At 38.1% G+C, this 24,735-nt stretch overlaps 1 protein-coding gene across 1 annotated transcript in view; it reads right to left on the bottom strand.

Annotated features, from left to right (window-relative positions):
- The window catches only part of SLC9A9 (solute carrier family 9 member A9), a 719,994-nt gene that overhangs the window by 37,424 nt on the left and 657,835 nt on the right, over positions 1-24,735 (bottom strand). The window lies entirely within an intron of this gene.

Here is a 24,735-nt window from a genome sequence, read left to right as displayed (position 1 = left end):
CCAACATTTGCTGTCAACATTTCAGCATTTGGAACCAGCAGTTGCTCTCCTAAATCATATCACTATGGTGTTTTCAGAATAATGTTTTAAAAATATATGACAAAATATACAAGGCAAAATAAAATAAAACATAAGAGGATCCCAAAGAAACCTAATGATATTGAAATTCAGCCAGCAGAATGTTAAACAAAAATGGATTAAAGGATTCCACCTTAGGATCTAAGGTTTCAAAGTACTTTAGTGTGGTGGGGTCATTTGATCTTCACAACATTTATTATTGTCCCCATTTTATGTTAAAAAAAAAAAAAACTTGGGGCAAAGACAATTGTGGCCACCATTTTACAGATGAGGAAACTAAGGCAGAGAATTTTAAGTGCCTTGAGGATAGTGATTCTGGTAAGTATTTGAGGCAGAATTGGAACTCAAATTTTTCTCACTACTAAACTACCTAACTGCAGTGTTTGAGATGATAACTTTACATGAAACCCACCAAAAATGCCCATTTTCACACGTTCCTTAACAGGAGCATTTGCTTTGCTCCCACTATTTTTTTCCAATTATACATCTTAACAAACGATAGTTGACAGCCCCGGCCATTTTCTTCTGCATCTGCCCTGGTTCCATATCTCTTAGGTCTTTTATTCAAAGATTGATATGAACCATTTAAATTACTACATTATTCTAGTGAAAGAGGCAGCTGGGAGATGATGGTAGAGCGAGCTGGTCTTTGAGCCAGGAAGAACTGGCTGTGGGACTGTCAGCAAGTAACTTAACCTCTCACTGCACTGAAGAGCTTTAGTAAGCCAGAGAAGGGTCCAAGTTCTGTAGATTATGAAGAAAATACTCATTTGCACTGGTAGGTATTTTCCTATTTTGGGAATTCCCAATATTAGTGAAATCATATGTCCTAGTTGGTATTTGTATTTTGGTGAAATGTTCCTTAGCAGAAAAAATAAAACCTCAAACCAAATCAAAACAAGAAACCCCCAAATCATTGTGGATTGGAGAGAATCCACATTCTGATTCTAAGAAATTCTGATTAGAAAAAGATTGGGAACCCTTCTTCTTGTATCTGAAGCACCTGCCCAGTGCTTGACATGTAATGGCCCATAATCAATTGTTTGTCTACCTGTAAAGGCCTTTATGCTTTTTTGAGAAAAGCTACATTTTGTAGGTATATGCCCTCCTCAGGATTTTTGAGATCCAAATAACTGGAGAGTTACTTCTAACTTGTGTCTGGTGTTAAACTAGTAGGTTTTCCCCAGAAGGGCTCAACATTCTTCCAATTGCATGTTACTTAAGTGAAAAATCTCCTTTTAAATATTCTGGCTTTTCCCTTTCTGGGAAAAGACTCTGATTGGTTTGTTTTTGTTCCCCCAAGGGCAAGCCAGATACTTTTAAAGTGTGGGGGAGTGGACTTGAGCTATATTGCTGATCATGCATAACAACAGGAAAAATGGAACATTTCTCATTGAATGGAATTGTCATGAGTGATAGGCCAGCTAAGGAAAATCACTTTCAATTTTTCTTATTTGTTTAAATGCCTTATTATGATGATTATAATTCTATCTCCATGTAAAGAAGAAAATTAAAATAAAAATTTAAAAAAACAGTCCACAAAGCTAAACCCGATACTACTGTGAGTAACAAAAACCAAAGGAAATATCACACTTTATAAAATCCCAACGCCCCCAGGTTTCCTGGTGTTTCTGTGGGAAAATAAAAATACATTGTGAGTCCTGCTGGTTTGTATTTTAAGGGCCCAGTCAGTCCTCCCTTTTAGACTTGCTTCAAAATGCTTGGCGAGGCTGTAGGTCAGCCTAAAAGCATTAGGAAATGAGTGGGAGCTTGGCCCTCAACGCTGGGATTTCTTACTTTGTGGCTAAGGCAGAGCCCTGGGAGGGTTCCCTTAAGCTAATGGGAGCTTTACAGACAGGCTATTAGAGGAGGCCTATAACTTAACCAGATGTTTTCCAAGCAAATGATGTCCTCTTAGCTACAGAATGGCTGAAGCCTGTGGCTGCCTTCTAAGATATTTAATTTTTTATAGCTAGAGTAGGATCATATTTGATATTGATAGATTACCTGTAAAATTATTTCATTGATCTCATGATATCAGATTTCAGATCATTACCATGATGAATAATAATTGTGAAAAAACCCCCATCAGATGCAATAGATGCAAATTCTGGGAAGAACTTTATGAAATAATGCAAATGAATTAAAAAACCAGTGTGACCCTGAGCAAGTCATTTACCTCCAATTGCCTCAGCAAAAAAACGAAAACAAAAAACCCAGTACATTAACAGACCTGTCAGTGTTCCCTTACACTATTCTAAGGGAAGCACAAATATACCACACAAAGGTCAGAATATCACACAACATATGGGAAGCACAAATCTTGGACTCTGTGTCACTTCTCAGAGATGCTTGGACTTCCCAATTCTCCCCAAATTGGGCCAGACTGACAAGCGTATGTCGGCACCGAACACAGTACAAAACTACCCCAATACTTGGTTTAACCCAGTCTGACATGGAGAAGTCTCAAGCTCCAAGAGCACGGCCAGGTGCAGTGCCTTTGATCTTATTATTACCAACATACGGGCCTGGCTCTTTCCAGGGTATCCCAGAAGTCTTAATGCAGGCTAAAGCTTTAGGTACCCTGTAAAAAATTGTCAAGCCTAAGACTGTAAATGATATATCTTGGGGAAACAGGGTGTCTAAAATAAGCATTAAATATAAAAGACCCTTCTGGGGATAGAAACAGGCTCTGGATTAGGAAGTAAATGTACCAATAATGCTTCCCCTTTGGCAAAGAGAATGCAAGCTTTCCCAGAAGTGAACCAAGCATTTGGAAGGTGTGGGGCCCTTGATGGGGTCCTGGGATGGCTCGGGGGATCAGTGATGACAGTCGGAGCTTTTTATGCTCACCAAAGCAACAAGACACTGAAGGAGGGACTCTGGGGGCAGCTCTGTCTCTACTGCCTTGGCAGAAACCTAGGACAGCTCAGGACTCTGAACCAGGGTCATGGGGTAGCACTCTCCCCAGCCCAAATGCTGCAGCCATTGACTAGAGAAGCAAATCCTGTGGGCAAGGGGCCGGCCATCCTCACCACCTGCTCCCCCCGGCCCCCCCAACTGCTGCCCCTGGGGCAGACAAGGCTTCTACCCTAAGCAGCAAGGCCTGTGCAGGTCAAGCTACTTCAATTACTTCTCTCTCTCTCCTTGAACCCTGATGGATATATTGCTCAGGACTCCCTAGGGTCCCCAAGGTCCCTGGCCCTACTACCAGCCTGCAGCCATTGCAGTGGAGAAATCACTGTGAAAAAGGGGTCTATCCTCATCAACTCACTCCTGGACCAAGCACCACGGATGGACAGGGGGATAAGACCAAGAACCCCTCTTCCCTCTGCTCCCTGCCACCTGCCTGGGTTCAGCACAGCCACTCTCCTGGCAGAGGACCCCTTGGATTCGTGGTCCGGCCATTGCTTCCACAGGCACTTCAGTCAAAGCCACTGAAAACCCAGGAGGGAGAGCTGACATCCCCAGAGTCCTCAGCACCCACCAATAGTCCAGCATCCGAAACCACTGTGGTTTCTATCAGTAGAGAGGACGTGAAAGATCCTGCATTACCATCTGCTTTGCTGCTGCACCCCAAGGAGCATGAGACCTTTCCATCTGACAGCAGTTTCCATATGGGTTGTCTTCCCAATGTGAAAAGGGCTCTTGGAGAGCTGGGACTTTTATTACTTTTCTGTTTGTCTCCCTGGTGTTTTGCGCAAGGGAGTGCTTAATACTCATTTATGTCTTTTTAGGCTGCCTCTTTCTTGTCATTGCAGATCAGTGACTGGAAACCACTTGAGGACTGCTGAAAAGACCAGGTAGATGATGTTTGCAAGCTAAGGCTTTTCTATAAGGGATGGTTCATTTAGGAAGAGCAAAGGGGGGGAAGATGCAATTACAGTGCATGAACAAAAAGTCACACGTTTCCCTTGGAAATGCAGGACCAGCCACATTGCCTCTGGGTATCCTTCTCTTCTTCCTTCCCTTGCCCTGTCTCTCCTCCCTCCCCCTTCTCTCATTTTGTTTAATTTTGGGAGATAGTTGTATTTTCTTATTGCTTTTAGCTTTTCATCTTTGATAGTTCTGGAAAGAGCTAAGGGTTAAAACCTTTCTAACATGACAGGGTTAGTCCATGTCTCATGGATTAAATGAAGTCATGAAGCTCTCTGTTGGTGATGATTTTCTGCCAGCCTAATGGAGAGGGTGGGCCAGGGCTATTGCCCGAGTCTAATCCTGCCCAGCATTTATGATTTTGGCATCAGTCAATTTGGGTGTGCTCTTGGAAAAGGCCAGCAGTGGAATCGGGCCTTGGAGCAGGTGCCCGGACAAAATGGAAGGCTAATTGGAAGCAAAGGACTGGAAGCAGTGGACCTCCCCTCCCTGGGTTACTTATCTATTCATAGCATTTAAGATGCAGAGCTTGGAGGTTCTTAGTGACTCTGGAGAGCCCTCAGCCTGGAGACAGGAAGATGAGTTCAAATGTGACCTTAGAGTGGCTGTATGACCCCATGTAAGTCATTAAGCCTATTTGTCTCAGTTGCTTTAGCTGTGAAATGGGAATAATAACTATCTGCCTTGCAGGGTTAGGTAGAATTGGAGGAAATGAGGTAATAATTCTTAGCACAATTATAATATATAATATATATGTAATATAGTAACATTGTTAGCACAATTATAACATGTAACACATATATGCAATATATATATGGCATAATATATAATAATATATTGCTAGCACAATATCAGACACTTAACACAATTTTTGTTACATAGAAGGTATATATTTATTCCTTTCTTCCCTTCTCCTCCCTCGCTCCCCTCAAAGGGGTCTCACATACCTTTAATTTTTTAAATAGGGGGCCAGTTCACTGTCCCTCAGATGGTTGGAGGGCCAGACTATAGTAAAAACAAAAACTTTGTTTTGTGAGCCTTTAAATAAAGAAACTTCATAGCCCTGGGTGAGGGGGATAATCGTCCTCAGCTGCTGCATCTGGCCCGCAGGCCGTAGTTTGAGGATCCCTGGATTAGAGTGTACCAATTAAGTGATTTGCTTAAGGTCATTCATGTAGGGAAGGTCAGAAGTAGGTCTTCCCATTTCTCAGTATATTCCTTCCTCAGTACTATGTTGGTTCCAGCCCCTTGCCTTTCTGCAGCAGGACCATCTCAGTCATCTGGGCCAGAAGTAACTGAGTGGGATGGGATGGATGCAGAACTGAATCAGGATATCTGAGTTCTATCATTTACTGCCAGAGTCACCTTGATTAAGTCCATGAGGATTGGCTGGAAAGCCAGAGAGCCCCAGAAGACCTTGAGTCTGTGACATAGGGGAATTGGATGAATGTTTAGTTCACAGAAGATGAAGGGAAAATGATAGATATTTTCAAGGCTGTTATATTGAAGAGGGTAAGCAGGGTGGCCTAGTGGATTGAGTGCCAGCTCTGATCAGGAACACTCGTCTTCCTAAGTACAAATTTGGCCTCTAAGCTGTGTGATACTGGGCAAACCATTTCACCCTGTCTGCCTCAGTTTCCTCATCTGTAAAATGAGCTGGAGAAAGAAATGGTAAACCACACCAGTATTTGTGTCAAGAAAACCTCATGTGGAGTCACAAAGAGCTGGTCACAACTGAAATGACTCAAAAACAGCAACATATTGAAGAGGGATGAGACTTATTTCATTTAGGCCAAGGGACTGAAGAGTAGTGGATAGGAATTGCAAAGATTTAGACTTGAATCCCCCTTCCCCCCAAAACCCAACCAACCTGATACCTAGTTATCCTTGTTTGGAATGGGCTGCTTTAGGGGGTGATAGATCTCCACCTTGTTGGAAATCCAGAGGCTGGATGGCTTAGATAGTTTATGGTGGGGATTCTTTTTCAGATTTGAGTCAGCTGGCCAATGAGTTCCTTTCCAAATCTAAATTCTGTGATTCTGTAATTTTGCTTTTTTGGGCCTGTTTTTTTTTTTTTATCTGTAAAATGAGATGATTGCCAAGGACCCTTCTAACTTCAACATTCTATTCTTAATAAATATTCAGCAATGGGGAGAGAACAAGTTGGCTTGTGCTATGGATTGGAAGTAGAGAAGTTGGGAGTACAGTGCTTTAAGGATATGTAGATGCCTTAGAGAGAGAGATGGTCTATGGGATACCATATATTTGTCTTTATTCTTGCTGTCTCCCATATAAGATTTACCTTTTCCTTTTCCTTATCTCTGCTTCACTCCTCCATTGAGTTCCACTTTTATAAGGAAGCAAAATGGGGCATTTAGGAATAGAAAAATCACTTGATTTGAATGACAAACACCATACCATTTTTATGAAGATGCTCACTACAGAATGATTTTCTACATGGATGAGGATTGAGCTCAGTTGTAAAATATGATATGTGGTCTTGAAACTCAATCTTCAGAGCACATTGTCCTGGTTCAGATGCCTTGGAATTAAGTTGTGACATGGCCTTTAAAGAGTAAAATATGTCCTTTTGGACCACATTCAATTCTTAGGGAAACAGAAACATGTTACTTGAGCTCTCTTGATGAACAGCAGCCAAATCCATAACACTAGGAAGACAGGATAGGAAGATCATCTATCACCTCAGTGGAAATGCTAGGATTTGCTTGACCATCCATGCTCTGACTTGCATATCATCCTGTGATTCTCACAAAGACGGGATTGGTCCAACAAGTAATTGCCAGCTGTGAAGGCTGTGCAAAACTAGCATAAATACATGCTGCTTCTCTATCAAACACAGAAAAATCTCATCTCTAGGGCTTTCCCATTTCATGTTTATTGTTAGCATAAGGAATTGGCTCCATGCAAAAAATTGGTCAAGTAGGGAAATCCATCAATTTCAAAATTGTCTTTGGACTTCCTGCCTCTATAAGATTCATCTTCTTTCCTCTTCCTCTAGGCTTTGCTCTATTCCTTTATAGAAATCCCTTTGAAGTCCTCCTGGACTAGGGCAATTTTTGAGTGGAAAAAAGGGGACCAAAGAAAGAGATATTGATGGGACTTGGTGACTGATGAGGTATTGGGGATGAAGGAAAGGGATGAGTCAAGGATGTAAATTTGTGTGACTGAAGGAATGATGGTGCTGTTAATAGAATTGATAGAGACAGGAAAAAATAGAGTGAATGTTATTTTGGACATGTTCAGTTTGGAATGCTTAGGAGACATCTGGTTGAAGATGATCTAGCAGATAGTAGTGCAGGCCTGGAGTGCAAGAAGCTGGTCATCTCTAAGGCCATTTATTTTTGCAAGAACTAAAAGGGGATCTTGATAACTCAAATTAATGAAACTATGATAGTGGAATTCCAGATTTGTATTTGAATATGAACAAATTCTATGCCCTTACAACTCACATTGCCTAATAATTCATTTTTACATCCTTTGGTCTTTTTTGATTCTCCTGGCATTTCTGTGAGGTCAGTTATGGAAATGAAATCATCATTTTATAGCAAGAAAACTAAATTTCACAAAGTTCAAGCTATTTACTTGAGGTGACATAGCTAGATAAGTGTGAGAATCTGAGTTCCAACTCAGGACTGACTCTGTGACACCTTGTTTAGTATCTTCCCCCTGTACTGTAACCATAATCCCTGCCTGTTTATAAAACCAATTTCATGAATATGCCCAATTTCTCTCTCCGTCTCTTTCTGTTTCTTTGCCCAGTATCATTCCCACCCCCATCCCGTTCAAATACCCAAAAGTTTGTACAAAATATAATTCAGAAGGAAGAGGACAAAAATCTTGACCTGACAAGTGAGAAGACATTGTGGAAGGGAATAGCAATCACATCCCAACTATAAAATATTAAGGAAGATCCTGAATGGAAGACTTAGCACTTTTGCATGGAGATAAGAAAGTTTAGTTACATTTGAAATTCGGAAATGAAAATGAAAGCCACTTTGAGATTCCATTTCACACTAATCATACTGGCAAAGAGGCCCAAAGAGGAAGTTGACAGATGTTAGAGGGGTTTTAGGAAAACAAGAACACTAGTACATTGTTGGTGGAACTGAATTGTTTTTATCATTCTGGAAGGCAATTTCAAATTACATTCAAACTTTGACCTAGCTATATCATTACTAGGCCTATCAAAGAAAGCAGAGAAGGATCCATACAGACATACAATAAAGTAAAGTGCAATAAAATGAGGTATTTCATAGATAATAGCATTTTTCACAAATTGAAAGTTTGTGACAACCCTGTACTGAACGTTAGTGTTTATTTTTCTAATACCATGTGCTCAGATATCTCTATCACATGCTGGTATTTTTTACAATATTTCAAACTTTGTCATTATTATTATCTGTTATGGTAATCCATGATCATAATCTTTGATGTTCCTATTATAATTATTTTGGGGAGCAATGAACCACACTCATATAAGATGGCAAACTTAATAATGTTGCTTGTGTTCTGACTTTTCTCCAACTGGCCTTTCCCCTCTCTCTCTACCTTTTCTCCAGCTTTCCTATTCCCTGAGACACAAAAATATTGAAATTAGACCAGTTAATAACCCTACAATGATCTTTAAGTATTCAAATAAAAGAAAAAAATCAATCTATACAGCAAACTTCATTGTTGGCTTATTTTAAGAAATTCCCGCAGCCACCTAAATATTAAGCAACCCACTATTCTGATCAGTCAGCAACCATCATCACCGAGACAAGATACTCCACCAGCAAAAAGATTATGAATTGCTGAAGGTTAGGTAATGGTTAGCATTTTTAGCAATATTTTTAAAAGTAAGGTTTGTACATTATTTTTTAGACAAAATAGACAAAATACTGTTGCATACTTAATAAGACTACAAAGTAGTGTAATATGTGCTGGGAAATGGAAAAAAAATTTGGGTGACTTTTTTTTTTGTGAAAGTCTGGAACTGAATCTACAATATCTCCAATATATGTCTGTATACAGAAATATTTAGAGCAGCTTTTTTTAGTGATAGCCAAAGAAAGTAGGAGTGAATCCTCTTACAATAATTGATGATATACATGTTAATAATAATAGATTTATATAGCACCTACCGTATCCCGGGCATTGGTAAGTACTTTACATTTATCTCACAACAATCCTGGAAGGGAGGTGCTATTATTATTCCTATTTCATAGTTGAGGAAACTGAGGCAAAGAGAGGGTAAGGAACTCATCCAATGTTACACAATAAATAAGTGTCCAAGTTCATATTTGACCTCAGATCTTCCTGACTCGAGACCCAACACTATCGACTGTGCTACCTAGGGAAAGGCTAAACAAATTGTGGTACATGGCTGTAATGGAATAATATAAGAAATGATGAAATGGATAATTTCAGAAGAAACTGGGAAGAACTTTATGATCTTATAAAGAGCAAAACAAGCAGCATGAGGAGAACAACCTACATAATGATAAAAATAAAATTTAAAAAAGTTTTACAAGTCTTTAGAACTCTAATCAATGTAATGATAAATCACAACTCTAAAAGTATGAAGGTAAAATATATCACCTTATGATGGAAACATGACGAACTTTTAAGTTCAGAGACATAAGGTTTTGTGATGATTTGTTTTACTAAATTATGTAGTTATGTATTGAGGACTTTATTTCTAATTGCTCACTGGGGTGTAGAAGGGATGGAAAGAAGGGAAAATTAACCAGAAAATGATTGCTAATTAAAAAAAAGAAATTAAAATTCTATTTCATTTCTTTAAAGGGGTCCTAAAAGAAGTGTCCATAAGGGTTTTTTTTTTGTCTGTTTACTCAGATGGCATTCTTTCAAATTCACTTGACATTACAAGATGCCACAGTTTTGTAATGCCACGAGTTAGACATCTCTATGCTTTCTCCCCCCTTACTATTTTCATCTTACAAAAGGAAGAATCAGGAAATGTCATCCCCAAGCTCTTGTAGCCCAGCCAATTTACATGTAATATACATATGCAAGACTTGTTAAAGTAAGTACAGCTAGAGGGACCTGTCACAGCCACCTGTCTCTGTGGGACCATGCCCCTCATACAACAAAGTTGTCAGCCATCTTCCCAGACCGTTCCCATTGCCTCCCTGCCACAGCGGGGCTTTGGTGTGAGGACTGAGATGCAGCTTTCTGCCTCAGTTCATCTAACAGAAGGACAGAAGGGGCTGTCTGCATCAAACCTGGCTTAGATCTCCACCTGGGCAATTCCACATTCCCTCTTGTAGCACCATTTGCTTCTATCCCTCATGCTCATATCCTCACAATGCTTAGGGGTGTCAGCTACAGGACAACAGGGTGCTATTTTTCCCCAGAAACTCTCCCCCTTCTGGACTTCCTTGGCTCCTCATTTCACCTGCCCAATATATTCTGATCCATTGCCAAATCTTATCATTTCCACCATCACAACATTTATCACCAGCATCATCCACATCCTGAATATCACCTAGTTTACTGTTGTACTAGCCTCCTAATCAGTCTCCCTGCCTCAGGTCTGTCCCTCTCTCTTACTCTGCTGTCAAAGTGACCCTGCCATGTTCCTGCTCAATAATGCTCTGAATGGCTATTTCTCCTCTAAAGGACCAAACATAAATGTCCCCGGCGTGGAAGACGCTCATCACTTGGATCCTTCCTCCCGTGTACTTTCTGGCTCAGACACACCTGTCTGCCTGCCATCTCCTGATCAGATCTGAATCTCCCATCTCTGCCATCTGTACTGGTGGTCTTTCATATCTGGAATGCTCCCCTCCATTCCCTCCACCTTTATCCCTGCCTTTTTTTTTTTTTTTAAGAATTGGCTTGTTACCTTCTGTAGAACATCTTCCTGCCCCTAAGATCACACAGGTCTCATCTGAGCTTACCTTCTGCTTTGGATGTAACACATAGATACTAATTTATTTACACATTGTTCCCTTTGTTAGGGGGCTTACATTCTGACAAGGGGAGAAAGGAAGGGATGGTATGGTTTCCCTCCATTATTTAGGTGCCACTGTTTTCTCTTGTATATATTGTATAGTATCTGAGCAAGGGTTTAGGTCTTGGATCTATGCTGTCACTAGAATAGAGAATGAGGAAATTTCCTACTAAGGCAGGTCTGTGTTTTCCCAACAATTTATAGTCTTAGAGAATTGCCTAGAGGACCAGAAATTAAGTGACTTGTTAAAAAAGCTAATGGGTGAAGGAAGGACTTGAACTCAGATCCTCTTAATTGACTATACAATACTCCTTTAGAGTAGAAGTAGAAACAAGTAAGTGAGTGTATTTAGGAGCTTCAAGTTGAAGTAGGGAGATGTTGAGTCTACTCTCATGATCTGCCATGAACAATAATTACAATATATTTAGTATTCTAAATATGCAAAGAGCTTTATACATTTTATTCTCATAAGAACTCTGTGCAGAAGAGCTGTCATTGTCTCTATTTTACCTATGAGGAAACTGAGGCAAACTAGTTATGTGACTTGTTCAGGGTCACACAGCTAGTAAGTGATAGATCTTCTCTCTCCCCAACTCTGAGTCTGGTACTCTATTCATTGTACTGTCTGTGTACCATTGGGTAGTAATCTTACTCAGTAATGGAGGATTAAGTTCATTCATTAAGGATTAATTAACTAAGGCATCTTGATTCAGATTCATACTTTGATAGAATCTGTTTCCTAAGTCATGCAACCCAGCCACAAACCACACAAGATGCCGGGTCATGCTACTAGAACTGATCGATTGACTATTCCTCCCAAGGACCACATACCCCAACAGTAGGGAAGATCAGAGAGCAGAACAGAGAGTTTTGAGGATTCTCAGAGTCTTTGCTGCTGTCTGATCTCTCATTCTTTCAGACACTCTACAAGACTTGAGCTGTCCTCTCCAGGATGTCTGAAGGCAATGTTGGATTAGCTTAAAGATTGACTCCTTTCTCAGTGGGTATGGGGGAAAACCTCTGCTGCTCATCTCCAGGGTCCAGCCTTAGAGAAATCCTTCCCTCTAACACTGACTGTTACTTTCATACCAGCACTTAGTTGTCTTTGAGGTTCCTTATTTTGGTGACTGCTTCGTAGTTCTCAATTTCCTCATCTATAAAATGAGACTGGACCAGATCATCTCTAAGTTCTCTGATAGCTTTTGACAATCTGTGATTCCATGACAAACCTATTGGTCTCCTCTCGCTGGCCCTGCCTCTTTCCCTTCTCTTATCATGATCTGAATCATAGGGAAATCTGATGAGAGTCAGAAAGTGATCCAGGTAAAACAGAGGTACCTAGGGGCCAGGTGGTATATGTCAGCTTCCTACTTCTATCCCAGCTACAGCCTTGGACTCCATTAGTCACAGATTAATGATGCCCTCGCTGCAAATAATCAGTACTGGCTGCTGCATTCATGGCCTAAACCAAGGCTTGGATGCAGATGCTGGCTAATATCACCTTGGTCCCATTAATACACACACCTGTTCATGGGGTGACAGAGGGGAGAGAGGACCACAACCAGAACTCTGAAAATATTATAGTGAAGTCAGGGACAAGGAACAAAAAAGGGAGATATACTCTTTTTAGAAAATAACTCTTCAAGTGAAATAAAAACCTGAAATTGGAAAGTGAATCCATAGCAGGAAGCAGAGAACATGTGTCTGAATGAATGCGTTTGTCCTATCCATCTTTGTTTCCAAGAATGTTTTTAAGGATATGCATATTAAATGCACTTCTCTCCCCATATATCTCTCCACCTGTATCAATCCATAAATAAAATATACAGCTGCTATGCAAAAAAGCATTGCTTGTATGCAAGATTCCCGCAGGTTAATTTCTCTTGCAGAGGGAACTGCCCTGGTTTACATTGACTTTCAATGACCTACTTGCATGCGTAGATCCAGACCTGCTTTCTCACAAGTGGCCTGGCTTATATGTGTGTAGGCAGGTATCCTTGTGCTTATATTATTTCTGTCTTCTTCAAGCTCCCAGAGATCTGCAGGAAAAACTCATATATAAAAAGTGCCTCCTTCAATCCTATTTTTAGTTTGGAAACCCGACATGAACAGACATTATACAAAATGGCTTCCCAAAAAATTGAAAGGAAAAAAAAAAGATGCACTTGTTTATATATTCTCTAACATCATTATGGATGTCAGTGTTATTGTTATCAACATTTTAGTAATTGGACATTATCCTTTCCTTTACTTTAGTATTTACCACCCTCCCCCTCAATAAGAGATGAAGTTCTTCAGAATGGATTTTCCCTCACAACTGGATATTAATGAACTGGCTGACTTTCTGTTGTTGAATATTATCTGATGGTAAAGTTGGCGCCTGTGAATTTTGGGATGTTATTGTCGATCTCAGCAGCTTATCTCAGTGTGGTTTGGACTCAAATGGGAGAGTCCTGAATAATGTGACATTAAAATATTGGGTATTCTCAGAATGAAGAGCTGTTTTAATCACCATTATCAGATTTAAAAAATATAATTCCTGTAGCCCTTATTAATGCTGAAGAGTCTCATTTTCTGGCAATGACTAACATATGGATAGCACTGCAGCTTTTGAGGTGAGATTTATAGTTAAGCCAAAGATTCAATGAGGGACTAGGGAATAAAGGGAGAGAAGACTTTTTTTTCATAAATCTTTTTTACTTATATAAATCATTCTCCTCTATGGTGATTATTTTCTGAAATAAAAAATTGTAAAATAAATAAGAGAGGATAGAAGATTAATTTATATAGAATGTTGCAGAATGCAATCACAGCAGAGAAAACTGTTCAGTGCATTGAGAATTATTTTGCTTCTTGTAAACTAGATTACAAAAAGTTGGATAAAAAAAATCAATGAACTATTATTTATGTTCCATTTAATCTAGGTGTTTTAATAACATCTATCTGACCAGCTTTGGTATTGATTTCCATTTCCTAGGGATACATTTAGCAAAAAACCAAAAAACCAAAAACCAAAACAAAATCCAACAACCACCTTCTTGCCAACTTGCTTTTGCTTTCTGTTAGAAAGGACACATTGCACTGTTATTATTTTTATTAACATTATTAACATCATTATTATTACTAGAAATGTATAGTCCTGAAACGCATACATCTGTCTTTCTCCTAACAGACATCCTCAAATAGTTCAAAACACAACTCCCTACCCATCTTTTCAAACCTCAGTAGAAATGAGCTGCAAAGATGCTCCCCCTATCCCACAGTAGGAATAAGTTTGCAACAAGGAGTAACAGGAACCTAGTAGAGCAAAATGGTTTGCCTCAGGCAAAAATCAAAATTTCCGGTTGTTCTTCCATATTAGCATTTTCTCAGTGAGTCAACCAAACTCTAACTGGGCCACTGAAATTATAAGCAAGGAAAGAAATTAACATACAAAGGAAAGAGTGAGGGAAAAACCTCCATAATACTAGAAAACCAATAGATCTGTGCTGGGAATAAATATGGCGGTATTTAGAATATCGTGATTATGAATATTCCAGTGGATAAATTCCAAACTAACCTTCAGGATTTAGGATCACTTTTAAAATCAGGGATTTTAAAGAACTGTGTTACACTATATAGTCCTGGATTAGATGAAATCTAATTTCGAAATCTAAGCTTGCTAACTCTCATAATCAAAGGAGTCTTATTCTGGGATCCAAGAACTTTTTATTTTTATTTTTAAATATTTGGATAACTGCATTTTGATATAATTGGTTTCCTTTGTATGTCATGTATTTTACTTTATGCATTTAAAAAAAACATTATTCAGAGTAAGGGTCCATTACACAAAAAAGGTTAAAAACCTCTGGGCTAAAGAGGGAGAAATGTTGGCTCTCTAAAGTGATCATCTATAGATTCAATTGGGATAATATATGTTAAGCGCTTTGAAAAATCTCAAAATTCTTTGTCAGCTATTATTACTGTTACACACATGGGTCCATTTATATTCTCTGTCTGTCTCTGTCTCTGTCTATCTTTCTGTCTCTCTCTGTTTCTATCTCTTTTTCCTCTTCCTCTTCTTCCTGTTTCTCCTCCTCCTCCTCCTCTTCCTATTCCTCCTCTTCCTTTTTCTTTTCCTCCTCTTCCTTCTCCTTTTCCTCCTCACAGGCTGCCTAATTCTCCACTTCTAGCATTATTATTAAAGAGTCCTTCCTATGTGGCAGCATCTCTTTGGAACATGTCCATGTCAAGTATACCACTTTGGGAGGCCCAGGAAGAATTGGGGGTTATTTATGGATCATTCTGTGCTTAGATGCCAACTGTCCACTGTCCTGTGCAGGTTTGCTGAACTACATTTCTCTGACTGTGAAACTCCCACTGTTCTCCAGTGAATATTCCATTGGGTGGGTCTTTCCATTATCACTTAGTGCATCTTGCTCATTGAAGAGTTCAGAGATGTTCAGCAAGGTTGTATTCTCAGTGTTTTTCCAATATCACTGAATAGTGGTGATGGCATCGGATCTTATGGATCTTGAATCTAGAGACAGAAAACTCTCAGAGACTAGCCCCATGAGTCCAGGGTCCCCTGATCAGAGGGACCATGTCCACTGACCCCAGAGCCAGCACTCTTTCTTTTGGGATCCTGACAATGCTTCCTCAAACCATGTGGCCTGTGAGTGTATGGATGGCATAGGGCTAATGGAGAGGAGGAGAATGCTTTTTATGGAAACTCCACCGATACAGATCTCCTAGAGAGCTGCCTGGAGCACTGAGAAGTTAAGGGACTAGCTCAGGATCATGCAAACCAAATTACATGACAGACAGAACTCAGGCATGGTTCTTCCTGACTCTACCTTTGCCTAGAACATAACCATATTAATAATAAATGAATAAAAGCAGCATTTTCCTGAACATGGACAATGAGGATCTATCATGCAAACTCTTAAGCAAAAAGGAGGAAAATTATATACATTTTGCATATGTGTGTATGTATACACCTGTCTATGTGTACACACCTGCATGTACAGCACACAACCCAACAGAAGTCATACAAAGGCAGCAACTTGAGTTCCTTTGGGAAAAGCTCCTTATGAAAACATTTCTACATACATGCATACATTGTTCTCTCTTCATACATGTATATTCATACACATAAATATATGAATACATAAACGCATATGAATCCATGGTGGATAGTCTATAGATATATAGAAAAAGAAATAAAGCTTCTCATGAAAACATTTCAACATATATGTATACATCATTCTATCTATCTACCTCTCCATATATGTATTCATACATGTAAATATATGAATACATGAACAAATATGAACCTATAGGTAGATAGTCTATAGATATGTAGGAAAAGAAATAAAGCTTCTCATGAAAACAAAAACATTTATCTATCTATCCATATATGTATATTCATACACATACATATATGAATACATGAACACATATGAATCCACAGGTGTATAGTCTATAGATGTGTAGAAAAAGAAATAAAGCTCCTTATGAAAACATTTCTACATACATAATTATATCATTCTCTCTATCCATATATGTGTATTAATACACATAAATATATGAATACATGAACACATATGAATCCATAGGTGTATAGTCTATAGATGTGTAGAAAAAGAAATAAAGCTCCTTATGAAAACATTTCTACATACATAATTGTATCATTCTCTCTATCCATATATGTGTATTCATACACATAAATATATGAATACATGAACACATATAAATCCATAGATGTATAGTCTATAGATGTGTAGAAAAAAGAAATAAAGCTCCTTATGAAAACATTTCTACATACATGTTTATATGGATTGGCTATCAGTCTAAGATGCCCATTGCTTGTTTATATGATCAGGAACATGTTTGCTTTCGCTTCATTGTTTGATCGTTAAAACCCCTTGCAGTGATTTATAATAACATTGTTTCTCTGGGGAGCACAGTGCAGTGGAAATTTTGTTAGCTTTGCAGTTAGAGGACCTAGATTCGAATCCTGATTCTGCTACTTAGTCCTTCCATGTCATTTGGACCTCACTTTCCTCCTGCCTATAAATCTCTGGTCCCATTTTTGAATCACTTTCCTATGTTTTATATGGTGGTTCTCAGCCTTCCCAGCCCGAAGATTTAAATCTTCATATCTGGGTACGGCCAATAAATTCTCTATGATTCTGCATGGTGAGGCTCATAGTTTCTAAACCACGGTCCAAGCGTTGCCGCTTGACAGATGCTGCTGTTTAAAAATAGATCCCAAAGTATTTCAGGATGCTCCTCTACAGCTGAACTATTTCCCCTACTCATCTGGTCTATCCTTATGCTCCAGTCTGAATGAGAACCCAGCACAGGACTCCACAAAATGGTGTCCCCCCCCCCCCCCCAGGGAAATCATCAGAGGACACTTGTTAGCCTATGGAGAATTCCAGGGGCCTTCATACCAGCAGATTTCATTTTGAGGCTTGTTTCTGGACTCTTTCTGATCCAGTTTCCTTGGATGAAGTATTGGGAAATTTGTGGCAATCCTTTGTAGAGAATGTCTATTGGAGCTATTTTTCCAACATATGTTTACATCATGCCTCTGTGTAACATTTTGATAATTTTCACAATATTTTAATTTTTTTCATTATTATTATATCTGTTTTGGTGACCTAAGATCAGTGATCTTTGATGTTACTATTATAATTATTTTGTCATACCCACATAAGGCAGTGGACTTATCAATAGTGTATAGAATAACTGTTCCACCCATTTGCCACTCTTCCCATCTCCACCTCTTTCTCTCTCTATTTCCCTATTTCTTGAGACATAACAATATTGGAATCAGATCAATTAGTAACTTTTCATATCCTCTAAGTATTCAGTGAAAGGAAGGTCAATTTATAGGCAATCATTGGCTTATTTTAAGAAATTGCCACAGCCACCTCAACCTTGCGAAACCATCACCCTGATTAGACAACAGCCATCAACACTCCACCAGCAAAAATATTATGATTCACTGGAGATTCAGATAATAATTAGCATTTTTAGCAATAAAATATTTTCAAAATTAAGGTACACACATTGTTTTTTTGACATAATATTATTGCACACTTGATAGACTACAGTATAGTATAAACATAACTTTTGTATACATTGGGAAACCAAAAAACTCATATGACTCACTTTTTTTTAACTATTCATTTTATTGTGGTGGTCTGGAACCAAACCCACAATAATTTTGAGATAAACTTGTATAATGATCAATCTAGTTGGGATTGGAGATTTGAATTCCAGTCAAACCTCTGAGAAGAAGAGTTTACTTAGAAGAAGGTTCAGAAGGTTTAGAAGAATATCCTGATTTGGGTTTTTTTGACTTGTAAACTTTGGAGACCGGGGTATTTTGGACTTCCTATTTTTCCTTTGGTGTTTCTTGGAAATCTGATGGCAGATAAGGATAATAAAAATTCAAGGCTCTACAAAAAAGGGAAACAGAAATACAACACTATACCCGAGGGCAACAAGGTGAGGACTCTAGGACCTGTGAGTTACCTTCTGGACACATGTACTATCTAGACTTGAGTCCATTTTCTCCAGGACTACTCCTTTCTATTTTAGTTAGATTAATTAAATAGCAACTGATAACTATATCTGGAAGCATATTAGTGGAGAGTGGAGCTATAGTATTAAAAAACCATTTTTTTCTCTCCCCATTCCAGACTATCACAGCTCTTAGACCCTCTAAGAGATAAACACCTAGACTTTCTCTTGGGGTTCTAATTCAGTACATGTGGGAATTGGTATAAAAAATTCCCAGAGCCTACACATTCTATACAGACATGGAGAAATATTCTAAGAGATGAAAGTTGGGGGTCTGAGTTTCAATAACTGGGGAGAGTTGGGGTTAAATATATTAGAAGAGGCAATAAACAATATTGTTTTTATAGGAGATCCAAGGAGTTAATTTCCCTCCAAATTTTAAATTACTTTTCATCAGTAGGATTATCTCCAAGGTGTGGCACAGAAGAATGAACACCTATGCTCAATTTTTCAGGGCTGTTTATTTTATTTTTTTAAAGTCTAAGCCTTTGAAAGATTTTGCCTGTTAGCACAAATTGAAGCCAGAGATTAAAAACTTTGGATGTTCTTGCAGCAGCACTTTGGGAAAAGCTCCCGGAAGTGGCTGCATCTCTGTTTTTCCTCATGTGCAAAGAAGATGGAATAATCTCATGAAATTGAACATAATTTCAAAAACATATTTGTGACAGACTCCTATGATGATTTACCGACTGATATTTGACACATTTGCAAAATGCATAATTTGCAATTCCTGCAAATCTTCTTACACTTAGACTGTCATCTTCCCTTTGAAAAGATGGTACCTTTCTTACAGCCAATTATTCTTTGATTCAATCACACAAAGTTTATGCTTGGTGCACACCAGCTGTGCCAAAAAAAAAATCACTAAAAGCAAATGAGTGGAGATGATTTTTCAAGAACTTGGATGAGAGCCTGCTAGGATATTTTCCCCCTATTATTTGGTTCCCCAGGGAGAGCCTTGAGAGTTTCCTCTAGGAGAGCTTGAAGCTCCCAAATTGACCTCTAGTGAAGTGAACCAAAATCACATGAAGATATTGTGGTGAAATCACTAATTCAATAAGGCAAGCTGCAGAAAAGTGAGTCTTGCCCCATCCCTACCCAAATCCTTATTCCCAAATAATTAAGAGGCATTTTACGGGAAGATTCCAGGGCAGACCACAATGGAAAGATGTTCCAATATTATAATTTCAACTTTCTGTTTTTACAAAAATGTCTTAACCTCATGGGATCATAAATTTAGACCTAGAAAGGACCCTCAGAAGTCAACTAGCCCAATCAGCCTCCTCATTTATGAACTGAAGTCCAGAAAAGTGAAATGATTTTGCCCAAACTCCAAAAAATCATAGTAGGTAGTAGAACTAGCATTTGAACTCAGGTCCATTGTTTTGTATGGTGCCTGATATATAATTGGCACTTAATAAATATTTATTGATTGAATGGCTCCAGAGTCAGAACTCATTCTCTACAATCTTTATTGTGGAGATGAAACCAATTAACTTCTCTGTTAATTCTTAAGGGATGTCCTATTAATGATGGTATTCTTACAAAGCAGAGAAAGATAAACCCAGTTATATAGATGAGAATGAACTGATGGAGTTGGGAGGATATTAACTCTAGAACTCAAGGAGGGACACTTGGTCCAACTCTGTTATGTTATAGATGAAGGTACTCATTCTCTGAGAGGTAAATGACTTGTTCACAGTCACAGAATAAATAATCCAGCTGAGAGTTGACCCCAAGTCCTGGGACATTTTTCCAAATGTATATATAACACTGCCTGCCAAATTAAGATGGGATTGACCTACATTGAAATAAGTTGCTGTTCTGGGACTACTTGATGTAGCTGCTGATACAGCTTGGTATAGGAGGGCAGGGATGTGGATGTGGATGGGAGGTAGTGAAGTGTCATCTTCATCTGATATTTCAGGTAGGGACTTTAGGTTCTTGATCTATTGAAACTATGGCAATCCGTACCTACCACAGGTAGTCTAGAGTCTTTCAGGGAGTCTAGAGAACAGTTCCCTTTTATTATTTATTATTTGAGACAGCTAGCTGCTCTAACCACAGCCCTTCCTTTCAATAACTGCAAGGGATAGAAATCTGGAGGTATGAGTAGAAAACAGAATCACATTATCTCAGAGTTTGGAGGATCCTCAGAGGCTAGTGAGTTCAAACACTCCCTGAACAAGAATCCACTCCACATTTTTCTACATTTTGTGAAAAGGGAGAAGTTGCCCTATGGTGTAGAGTGAAGAGGAGGTGAGTTACCATGTGTACTGTTATTTGTAGTGTGAGACTGGACAAATCATCTCCTAAAACCTCAGTTTCTCCATCTTTAAATGAGAGAATTAGACTGCATGATGTCTGAGGTCCCTCTCCATTCTGTGTAGGTAGGTTGGCAAAGAAGATAAATCGAGGAATGGGGCAGAGAAGCTAAAAGACTAGAATAAAGAGGATAAATTAGAAGGCTGAAGGGATGTGAGGCAGAAGAGGCGCAACAATGGAGGAGACAGGAGATCCAATCACATATAAGAGGATAAGACAACAGCAAGAGTAAGAAAGGAAAGAAAGGAGAAATAATAAACAATGACAGGAAAAAAAAAAAGAAATGAGGAGAGAGAATAGAGACCAAAGAGGAAAGGTAAAGGTAGGAAAAAAGAAAGAAATAATAAGGAAATAGGAGAAGACAGGGCGAGCTGTCAGAAAAATGGAGAAAAGCCAAGTGTTCAAGAAAAGCTGGTCTTGTTCCTTATATTAGGGAGATATTGGCTCACAGAAGGCTGATTCAGGCTTGAGATACATAGTATGGGCCACAAAAAGACAGAAAAATGCCAGAGGGAAACAGTCTGGAAAAGGCAGGTTTTCTGGCCTTAAATGTTTACATATTGCATCATTTTCTCCCTATTCAATTAAGTGCTTCTCGAAAGAGGCAGAGATCCACCTCCCCACCCCCCATTCCAATTCTACTTACAATATTAAGAACTGTACTTTTATTTCTAACATTGCAAATTCAGTGGAATGTTTTCTCTGCACTCCTCCCTTCTCTATTCCCCCACAGTCCTCCCTTTTCCTTTTCCAAAGGCCCACAGACATTTCCCTTCTGTGATTTTGACATCTCCTTTCCCCTACCTATGTAATCTGGGTAGTCTGTAAACCTTTTTATGTCTGCTTTGGACTCTTAAAAATACTATAAACACAGAGACTCTTAGAATCTGATCTTTCAAAATCATCAGTACTGTGCAATGGTGTGGGTGGGAAGACAAAAACGTTCTTTTTGCTGTCCAACCACAGAGCTTGCTTCTTTCTTGAGAATTTAGGATTTCTTTATTAATCCTTTGCTATATATGAATCGTATAGCTGATTATATTATATCTAGGATCTTATGGATACAATCCAATTATGATCATCATGTGCATTAATTATAGATGATATAAAATATAAAATATGATATAAAATATAAAACCAAGCTTAAATGGTTTTAATAAAATTTCCTGCTCCTGAACAGAGAAGCTTGAACTTTCTCCTTCAGTCCCATAAGAGAGGCTAGGCTGTATACATAATTTCATTTATCTTGTGATCTTCTGGACTCCTTTATTTGATCACTTTAGTCTAGGCTTCTCTTCTTCTTCTGCTTCCCCCAGATTCATGAAAGGATAGATATTTTGTGGATTTTTATATCAAAAAAGCTTAGTAATCTAGTGTTTGGCAAACCCAATTATCCAAAATTTTTGAGACAAGAAATCACTATTTGATAAAAATTTCTGGGAAAACTGGAAAGCATTTTGTAAGAAAACAGGCATAGCCCAATATCTCATACTATATATCAAGATAAGGTCAAAATGAGTACATGATTTACTCATAATGGATGATATCATAAGCAAATTTAGAAGAACATGGAATAATTTATCTGCCAGATTTGTGGATAAGAAAAGAATCTATAACCAAATAAGGAACAGAGAATGTTATGGGATATAATATGGCTAACTTTGATTATATCAAATTAAAATTTCTTTTTTGTATAAACAAGACCAATACAAACAAGATTAGAAGAAAATTAGGAAGTTGGGGAAAAATTTAAGCAAGTTTCACTGATAAGGTCCTCATTTTTCAAATACATAGAGAATGGAGTAAAATTTCTTTTTCAATTTTTTAAAAATAACTTTTTATTGACAGAACCCATGCCAGGGTAATTTTTTACAGCATTATCCCTTGCACTCACTTCTGTTCTGATTTTTTCCCTCCCCTCCCTCTCCCCCAGATGGCAAGCAGTCCTTTACATGTTAAATAGGTCTCAGTATATCCTAGATACAATATATGTGTGCAGAACTGAACAGTTCTCTTGTTGCACAGGGAGAATTGGATTCAGAAGGTATAAATAACCTGGGAAGAAAAACAAAAATGCAAGCAGTTTGCATTCATTTCCCAGTGTTCTTTCTTTGGGTGTAGCTGCTTCTGTCCATCCTCGATCAATTGAAACTGAATTAGCTCTCTTTATCGAAGAGATCCACTTCTATCAGAATACATCCTCATACAGTATTGTTGTTGAAGTATATAATGATCTCCTGGTTCTGCTCACTTCACTCAGCATCAGTTCATGTAAGTCTTGCCAGTCCTCTCTGTATTCATCCTGCTGGTCATTTCTTACAGAACAATAATATTCCATAACATTCATATACCACAATTTACTCAATCATTCTCCAATTGATGGGCATCCATTCATTTATGGAGTAAAATTTCTAAGAATATGAGTCATTTCCAATTGATACATGATCAAAGATATGGACAGGGAGTTTTCAAAAAAGAAATGAAATCATTTTATAGTCATGTGAAAAAAATTGCTAACTCACTATTGATTAGAGAAATGCACTTTAAAACAATTCTGAGGTACCACCTTACATCTATCACATTGGCTAATATAACAGAAAGAAAAATGACAAATGTTGGAGGGGATGTGGAAAAATAGGAACACATGCATTGTTATTGGATTCAACCATTCTGGAGAGAGATTTGGAACTGTTCCCTAAATGCTATAAAACTATTCATACCCTTTGAACCAAGCAATACAATCACTGTATTCCAAAGGGATCAAAGAAAAAAAGAATAGGATCTATATGTACAAAAATATTTTTAGCAGCTCTTTTTTATGGAACCAAGCAATTGGAAATTGAGGGACTACTTAACAATTGGGGGGATTGCTGAACAAACTGTGGTATATGATTGTGATGGAATACTATTGTGTTATAAGAAATGATAAGCACAATGCTTTCAGAAAAATCTGGGAAGATTTAAATGAGTTGATACAAAGCAAAATAAACAGATCTAGGAGAACATTATCCAGAATAATAGCAATACTGTCTGATGCTGTGAACAATTTACTATTCTCAGTTATACAATGATCCAGGATAATTCTACTCATGATGAAAAGTGCTTTCTATCTTGAGAAAAAGAACTGATGGAGTCTGAATGTAGACTGAAGAATTTTTTTTAATTGTTATTTTATATGCTTTAAAAAAAGTTTTTTATTTTTAAAATGGATGCAAAGAGTTTTCAATATCTTGTATTCCAAATTTTTCTCCCTTCCTTTCCCCCCAACCTTTCTCTAGACAGAAAGTAATTCAACATAGGTTAAATACATGCAATTCTTCTAAACATATTAACATAAACACTTAACATGCCATACAAGAGAAATCAGATCAAAAAGGGAAAAAATGAGAAAGAAAAAAAGCAAGCAAACATCTAAAATGGTAAAAATAGTATATTATGATCTACATTCAGTCTCCACTTCCTCTCTCTGGATGCAGATGGCTCTCTCCCATCACAAGTCTAATAGAATTCTCCTGAATCACCTCATTGTCGAAAAAAGCCAAGGCTATCAGAATTGATCATCACAAAATCTTCTTGTTTCTGTGTACAGTGTTTTCTTGGTTCTCCTCACTTTACTTAGCATCAGTTCATGGAAATCTCTCTAGGCCTATTTTCTGCTGATCATTTCTTTAGAATAATAATTTTCCGAACATCATAACTTATTCAGCCATTCCTGAACTGATGGGCATCCACTCAGTTTATAATTCCTTAACCATACAAAAAAAGCTGCTCCAAATATTTTTGCACATATGGATCCTTTTCTCTTTTTTATGATCTCTTAGGGATATAGACCCAGAAGAGACATTGCTAGATCAAAGGGTATGCACAGTTTAATAGTTCTTTGAGCATAGTGATTGAAGAAT

Source organism: Antechinus flavipes, chromosome 3, assembly GCF_016432865.1.
Source record: "Antechinus flavipes isolate AdamAnt ecotype Samford, QLD, Australia chromosome 3, AdamAnt_v2, whole genome shotgun sequence".
Classification (NCBI taxonomy): domain Eukaryota; kingdom Metazoa; phylum Chordata; class Mammalia; order Dasyuromorphia; family Dasyuridae; genus Antechinus; species Antechinus flavipes.
Note: the sequence above shows the minus strand (reverse complement) of the source record. Positions and strands in the feature narration are given on the sequence as shown.